The sequence below is a fragment of the Elaeis guineensis genome, chromosome 4 (genome assembly GCF_000442705.2).
Source record: "Elaeis guineensis isolate ETL-2024a chromosome 4, EG11, whole genome shotgun sequence".
NCBI classification, from domain to species: Eukaryota; Viridiplantae; Streptophyta; class Magnoliopsida; order Arecales; family Arecaceae; genus Elaeis; species Elaeis guineensis.
In genome coordinates, this window is record NC_025996.2 from 4,017,387 (window position 1) to 4,025,996 (window position 8,610).

Sequence of the window (8,610 nt, forward strand, 5' to 3'; positions counted from 1 at the left end):
ATGGTGTTATGGGAAACTCGATAATTTGGAGAGGCATCATCATTCGGACCGAAGGTCTTCTATCTGCCGAATCTGCGATCTTTTAGTGGCGATCAAGGATTTTCAAAACTGCGTTTGAAATGGACCTGACAAGATTTTATTTTTGTTTTTTTTTTATTTATTTTTGTGTGTGTGGTGACAAGGATGACACTTCACATTCAGAGAAGAATGCAAGGAAGCCTTCCACTTCAAGAGCCCAAATATGAAAAAAATGAATCATACAAATGAAGACCAGATATCAATCTGTTCTGGGGACATGGTCATGGTTCTTTTGAGCATCCACGACCGTTCATCTGGATCCTCACATGCGTCAAATGCGTTGGAATCCTGTTTATCTAATTGATAGCCGTTCATTTTGTGACAATCTATTTTGTGCATAACCGTAATTAGATATAGGTCTGTCTCAGTTATTCGGAACCGGCTTTATGGATCATTATTTACCGAATGGAGCAAATTTTATTCCATTTTATAGTTTTCAATATATTTCTGATCAACTAACTGTATGTCAACCTGATATGAATCCATTTTGCTCGGTTCATATTAAAATGGCATAGTTCTATGTTATGTGCAGGAAGAAAGCCTTGATCTAATGTTGCATGGGACCAAGGCCTGCCTGCCTTCTAAAGCCATGCATAGAGATCGGCCGGGGAGTCATGTTTGGAAAGCAATTAAATGGGCCAAGCTCAAACTAATGAGCCCCAAGCTCCGCCCCTATTGAACCCTGCACATGGGCGACCACGATCGTAACATGCCTGCTTGCTCTAACGCACCGTGCTAGCTGTTTCGAGGGAAAGAGAGACGAGCTAAAGACCAAAAGAAACAAAACCAAATAAACAAACAAAATGAATGAATGAAAAGTTCATACTATTGATTGAAGTACCCTATATTTTAGGGAAGATTTACAAGTTTCTATCAGCTAGGACAACAAATGAGTTTGCCAATTAGCTAAACATGCGATCAAATCCAATCCCAGCTTAATCAGCTTGATTCGGTCAAGTTTTTTAAGATTGTTGCGGCCAATCGCCTCGTCGACGATCGCCGGGGACATGCACCTGCAAAAACGAGAAGTCCACACTGACCGGAGGCGGCTCCGCGGGGACCCTCCGACGGTCAGTCAGAGAGGTGACTGGGCAACAGTGAAATGAAGACAGAGAGCTCGATCGAGAGAGGAGAAGGGAGAGGGGCGAGCCTGTGGTTTCGAAGTCGAGAAGTGGGGAGCGATCCCTCGCACAGTTGCCTTCCCCGGTTTATATAGTGGAGCACGATATGGCGCCGTCATTAATGCGCAGACAAGTGAGGAACTGTCAACTCACTGTAGACTGTCAGAGTCGCCGTGAAAGTATCATGTCGCCGTGTGGCCGTCAAATCACCAGGGTTGACAATGCCCTAGGCGGGACAATGCCCCTAGATAGCCGGGCCGCATGTCGCTGTCAGAGCTGACAAGGTCTGGCGGCTGTACGACGATTGGAGGAGCCGACTGACCCAAGTCGGTGGCCAGCTGAGTGGCGTCGGGCCCCTCCGTTGGTCGGCGAGTCTTTCGTGAGTCGGCATCAGACCTCTGGGTTCAGTCGGTCGGGAAAGGTGCGCCCGACATATCCTCAATCGGTCGTGAGCCGATAATTAGTCGGTGATGGCGTCCGTCAGTCGATCGGTCCGCCGTCCGTCGGTCGGTCGGTTCCAGCAGTCGGTCGGTCGGTCCTTCGACATAATCGGTCGGTCGGTCCTTCGACCGTAAGTCGGTCGTCGGTCCCTTCGACCAAGTCGGTCGGTCGGTTCCTCCGGCCATCGGTCGGTCGTCGGTGGTATTTCCAACAGTTGCCCCCCTCCACTCCTGAGTCGGATGGTGAGCTGGCCGATGCTTTCATCGGGCAGCAATCCTGGGCGACTGGGAGTGGATTGTCGTATGCACAGATCCGACCGTACCGCCGATGATCCGATGTCAGGCGCCTCATAAATGCCAAGCGATTGGGCGTCTAGTCAGTGTCAGATGTTACGTCGGCGTCAGGTGTCAGACGTCGCGTCTGATGTCTGTCGTCAGACATTACGTCGGTTGTCAGGAGATCGGGCGCCGGACGATACGGTGTCAGACGACCGAATATCTGACGCCGATCGTGGGAGCGTGGGGCGCTGGCAGGCATCCCATCGGGAACACGAATCGGCGCGGGCGCATAAATGCGGAACCGCATCCCCGCGTGCCGCGTGTCAAGGTGGTTGGCCGGCGCCCCCCCGCATTTAATATGGGCAGTGCGGCCGTCCTGGGATGGGGCGCGCCGAATCCTCAGCCACCCGGAGGCCGCCACGTGTCGCGCATCCATCGAGCTTCGGTCGGCGCGGAGTCATCTTGGCCGTCGGTCGGGCCTATATATATAGGACCTCTCGAACCCAAGACCCCACCATTGCCATTTTCTGCCGAAACTCTGTCGGGCGATTTCTCAGTCGTCGCGGGCAGAGCTTTCTTGCTTCCAGAAGAGCCCTCCGGTTCGTGGTCTTTTCTTCGTCCTCCTCATCTTCTTCTTCTTCTCCGTTCCTTTCTTATTCGGTTTCGGTACAATGGCAGGAATCCGACTCAGGGACCTCGGTCGGGGAACCCGACTGACGACTCCCGGTCGACTCCGGAAGATGAGGTTTCCTCGCTTTCGGGGCCGAATGTTGATCGGCTTCGGGAGCAATATTGCATCCCGGAGCAGTTTCAACTGTCCGCCCCAGGGGCCGGCGGTCGGGTTAACAGCCCTCCTCCTGGTCAGCTGGCGCTGTATGTCGAGGACCTCCGCGCAGGTCTTCGGCTCCCATTCGGAGTTCGTCCGGAATCTTCTGAACTATTACGGACTCTGTCCGGCGCAGCTAGCGCCGAACTCTGTCCGGCTCATAATTAGTTTTGCGTTGTTGTGTCAGCTCTTGCCGACCAACCATCGCATTTCTCTCTTCCGGGCCTTCTTTGTACTCCGACCCCACCCTAAAGCCCGAGGGTGGTGGCTCTTCAACCTCCGAAAGGGATCTTTCCTTCATCACCGGTCTTCCATCGTCCATTCATGGGTGGAAGAACCAATTCTTCTTTGTTTCTTCTCCATCTTCTTGGGGCTTTCCTTCTCGCTGGGGCGTGCCCCGAACCGAAGCTAATGACAACAGTCGGGTGGAAGCAGACGACCGGGAGGACTTCCACCGACTGAAAGATATGTCGGTCCCGAAGCAGAGGGAGCTTGTTACCGAACAAGCTCTCTATGATGCCGGCTTAAGCTTGGTCCCCCGACTAGGTATCGTCCGATTTCCCGGTCTCCTTTTCATCCGACCCTTAGTCCGGTTCTTTAGTTAACACCTTTGTCCGTATTGCAGGGACACCTCCAAGAATGCGGCCGACGGATGCGGAGATTCGGCAGTTCGCGACAAGGAAGAGGCCAGCATCGGGGGTCGGACCTTCGCGTCCGCCGAAGAAGCCTGCTCCTGCGGTGCCGGTCATCAAAGCGTCGGTGATCGATCAATCCGAGCCCGTCATCACGCTCGCGGCTCCAGCGACGCGTTCGGAGGAGAGGCCGATGGGTGAAGCGGCCGAAGGAACATCGGCGGCATCATCGGAGGCGGTGGAGCCGGATGTAGTTCGGGAAATCGAACATCATCCGACGGCGTCTGTGGCCGCAGCGGGGGGTGCTGGTTCTACTTCGAGCATCCCCTCGCTGCCGTTCCGTCGGTCGGGGTGGCCGATTGAGGGAAAGCCCCGATGGACCCCGCGGACGAGACAAGGTCGGGGAGCCGATCCGTGCCGCCCAGCGCACAGTTCTCCGAAGGCGCGTCGGCGTTGGCCGACCACAACCTGGCGAGGAGGTTGTGCTAGGGGATTCTTCTTCCGGCCGATGTTGAGTCGCTGAGATCTCGGCAGGTAACCGAGATGCTGTCCAGGTTCTATCCGACTATGGTCGAGGTAAGCTTCGCATCACCTTCTCTTTTCCTTAGAAATTTTTCTTGTTATATGATCCTGACGAAGCATTTGCAATCGGCAGCTGATCTATACAATGTCGAAACTGGAGGCGGGTACCGGAGGTTCGGCAATGTCCGGGCCGCTTATAAGGAGAGATCGGCGGCGGTCGAAGCCGAGAGGGCGATGTTGGCAGACCACCTTCAGCAATCGGCCGACCGGGAGGCCAAGTTAGTAGACGAGGTCTCCCGACTTGGGTCCGAACTTAAGTCGGCCAGGAAGGAGGCCAGACACAAGGGTCGGGCCGTGCGTCGTCTTCGGCACGAACAGGACGGCGCCACCGCCGAACTCCAAGGCGAGCGCGAGCAGCTTCGGGCGAGCCTGGAGAAGCTCGCCAAGGCCGAGGAGGAGCTTTCGATCGCCCACGCCGACGCTGACATAGCAAAGACGGAGGCGGAGTCGGCGAAGGAGTCGCTCGGCCGGGCGGAGGAAGAGGCAAGGTCGGCGAGGGAGTCGGCCGACCGAGCGGTTGAAGACTTCAGGGTCTCCGACCAATATCGGGAGGAGATGCTCGAGTCGGGTTTCGCCTCGTACCGGGTGGGGTACGAGGATGGTCGGGAGGCAGTCCGGGCCTTGTATCCGGAGCTTGACCTTAGCAGCATCGTCCCACCGGGGGCCGAGGAGGAAGCCACCGAGGAGATGGCTGACCAGCCGTCGGGAGGCGTAGTTGCTGCGGAGGAAGTCATCCCGGAGGAAGCGGCACCGACTGCCAGTCCCCCGCCGACCGAAGGACCAGCTTCCGCCGTCGACCCGGCTCCGCTTGTGGCCGACATGCCAGTCATCCCCGATCTCCCGTCGGTTGAGGAGATCGACTCAGATGGGTGATCGGGCCATACCGATTCCTTTGTTTTTTCTGTTTTTTGGAATGTATGTAATCGGGCTTCGACCCGACTTTGTACATTTTGGATGAAAATTTTGAATGAAAATTTCTTCTGCTTTCCCTTTGTTTCCTCCTTCCAAATGTATAGTTGAATGCCTTAGCCAGTCATTAACTTGTGTAAGTCGCTAACTCTTATAAGTCGGTAGGACGTTCGGCAACTCGTGCCGCTACGAAGGAGGGGTAAGTCCCGACTTTGGGTCGGCTTCTGATAGTCGAGCTTGTCAGTCGGGCGCGTCTTGTCGAGTCGGGAGCCGACCGAACCTGGCAAAGGTTCGGTAGTCGGGCTTCCATGGACACGATTAGTCGAATGTCATCCGGCGCAGTGTCGGGGGAACGACAACAAGTCGGATCCCCATGCTCTTGCGTCGGGTATTCATTTTGTGTCTTTCGATATACGGTAGTAAGCCGAATATCGTCCAGCCGGCCGTAGGTCGGTCGGCAAGTCGTGGACGCGACTAAGGTCGCGTTGTGCGATAGACGGTGGTAAGCCGAATATCCTTCGACCGACCGTAGCCTGGTCGGAAGTCGCGACGACAGTCGCGTGGACTTTTCGCATCTCTTTTGGTCGGGGCCCGATCGGCTTGTCAGCCGATGGTTTGGCCCGAAAGTTCGACCGTAGAAGGAGTGTTAACTCCCGTCCATAAGGGTTCATCGGTCCTTGTAAGGGTCCGATGCATCGTCGAAGGAGTGTCAACTCCCGCCAATAAGAGTTCATCGGTCCTTGTAAGGGTCCGACGCATCGTCGAAGGAGTGTCAACTCTCGTCAATAGGAGTTCATCGGTCCTTGTAAGGGTCCGACACATCGTCGAAGGAGTGTCAACTCCCGACCATGTAGATGAGTCGGTCCTCGCAAGAGTCCGATGGATCACCGGCGATAAGACCGTTGGTTCCAGGAGGACACTAAGTCCACATTGGCATGTCGGGGCTTGACCTTGATGAGCACCGATCATCAGTCAAAGAGTTAAAACTCCGAACTTTCAAACTGAATTTGTATTCCGACTATCGAATTACAAAGTTCAGTGGCAATACAGCTTCAGGTTGTCGGCGTTCCAAGTTCGGGGAATGGATCTCCCCTCAAGGGTCTCCAGTCGGTAGGCTCTCGGACTGTAGGTGTCTGCTACCTTGTAGGGTCCTTCCCAATTGGGAGCCAGCTTCCCTTGGTCCAAGGGCTTCGACACTTCTGCCTTCCTCAAGACCAAGTCGCCAGGCCTGAAAAACTTCGGTCTGACCTTGGTGTTGTAATACCGGGCAATCCTTTGTCGGTACGAAGTCATGCAAATTTGGGCCTCGTCCCGCAGTTCGGGGAGGAGGTCTAAGTCGGCCCTCCGACTCTCGAAGTTGTCCGGCTCTCGATACCGCTCGACCCTTGGAGATGGCAGGCCAATCTCGAGCGGGATCATGGCCTCCGTTCCGTAGGCCAAACTGAAAGGAGACTCCCCGGTCGGAATGCGGGGGGTCGTTCGGTAAGCCCACAGAACGGAGCCCAGCTCGTCGACCCAGAGACCTTTGGCTTCGTTTAGTCGGGTCCTGAGTCCGTGGAGCAAGGTTCGGTTGGTCACCTCGACCTCGCCGTTGGACTGGAGGTGCCCGACCGAAGTCAGTCGGTGCCTGATGTGGAACCAGGCGCAGAAGTCTCTGAAGTCCTGGTTATCGAATTGCCGTCCGTTGTCGGTGATGATGGTGTGCGGCAATCCGAACCTGAAAATGACGGATTTCTGGATAAAGTCCTCCATCTTCCGCTCGGTGATTTGCGCCAATGGTTCGGCCTCCACCCACTTGGTGAAGTAGTCGATGGCGACGACTATGAACTTCCTCTGACCCGATGCTGGTGGGAATGGACCGAGAATGTCGACTTCCCACTGGGCGAAGGGCCACGGAGCGACAATAGGAGCAATTTGGCTGGCCTGTTGGTGTTGGATGTTTGCGTACTTTTGACATGGCTCGCACCTCCGGACCAACTCGGCCGCATCCTTCTTCATGGTAGGCCAGTAGTAGCCCTGTCGTAAGACCTTGTAGGCCAGGGACTTGCCCCTCAGGTGATTCCCGCAAATTCCTTCGTGAACCTCTCGGAGAGCGTAGTCGGCGTCGGTCGGTCCCAAACACCTAAGCAGGGGAAGGGAGAACAACCTCTTGTAGAGTCGGCCGTCCATGATGACATATTGTGAGGCCGACCATCGGAGTCGCTTGGCCTCCGTGGGATCTTCGGGACTGATCCCGTCGGTCAGATACCGGACGATCGGGTCCATCCAACTTGGTTCGGACGTTAGCTGCTGTACTCCCTTGACCCGATCGATGCTCGGCTGCTCGAGGTTCTCCACGAACGTCCGACCCAAGGAGTCGAAGGCCGAAGTCGCCAGTCTGGAGAGTGCGTCGGCACGGGCGTTCACCGACCTAGGGATGTGGGAAATTTCGAAATACTTGAGGCGTGCCACGAGGTCCTTCACTTTCTGAAGGTACTTGACCATGGTCGGATCTCGCACCTCGAATTCGCCCTTGACCTGCCCTACGATCAGCTGAGAGTCGGAGAATGCCCGGAGGCTGTCGACGCCCAGCTCCCTTGCCATCCTCAAGCCGGCGAGGAGTGCCTCGTATTCGGCTTGGTTGTTGGAGGCCTTGAAGTCGAACCGGAGGGCGTACTCAGTGACCACCCCATCCGAATTCGTGAGCAGGAGCCCGGCCCCGCTTCCCTGAGCGTTTGAGGCTCCGTCGATGTGGAGTACCCAGGTGGAGATCGGGTCTGGCTCAGAGACCGCATCTCATCCTGGGTCTTCAGCTCCCGACCCTTGGTCGGTTGTCGGACATTCGGCGATGAAGTCGGCCAAGACCTGAGCTTTCAGGGCAGGCCTTGGTCGGTACTGAATGTCGAACTCGCTGAGCTTCATCGCCCACTTCACGAGTCATCCAGATGTGTCGGGTCGGCGCAGTATCGCCCTCAGGGGCTGGTTGGTGAGCACCACTATGGCGTGGGCCTGGAAGTATGGACGGAGTCGTTGCGCGGAGATGGTTAGGGCAAAAATCATCTTTTCCGTCTTCGAGTATCTGGCCTCTGCGTCGTGGAGCACATTGCTGGTGTAGTAGATAGGCTGATGGGTTCGGCACTCGTTTTCTCGGACGAGCACCGAACTGATCGCCTCAGAAGATGTGGCCAAGTAGAGATACAAGGTCTCCCCATCCTGCGGCTTTACGAGCAGCGGTGGGGAAGCCAAGTACTTCTTCAGGCCTTCGAAGGCCTGTTGGCACTCATCCGACCAAGAAAACCCATTTGCATGATGCAAAGTTTTGAAAAACGGGAGGCACCTTTCAGCTGATCGAGAAATGAATCGACTAAGAGCGACAATTTTTCCGTTCAGCTGTTGGACCTCCTTCTTGGTGTTCGGATGACGCATGTCGAGGATTGCCTTTATCTTCTCAGGGTTGGCCTCAATCCCTCTCTGAGAAACGAGGAATCCGAGGAACTTCCCGGAGGTCACCCCAAAAGCACACTTGGTCGGGTTGAGCTTCATTCGGTGTCGTCGAAGGGTGTGGAAGGTCTCCTCGAGATCCTGAACATGGTCCGGGATCTGCGTGCTTTTCACCAGCATGTCGTCCACGTATACTTCCATGTTGCGCCCGATCTGGTCTTTGAAGACCTTATTGACAAGTCGCTGGTAGGTGGCGCCGGCGTTCTTCAGTCCGAAGGGCATCACCCGATAACAGTAGAGGCCCTTGGGAGTCACGAACGCGG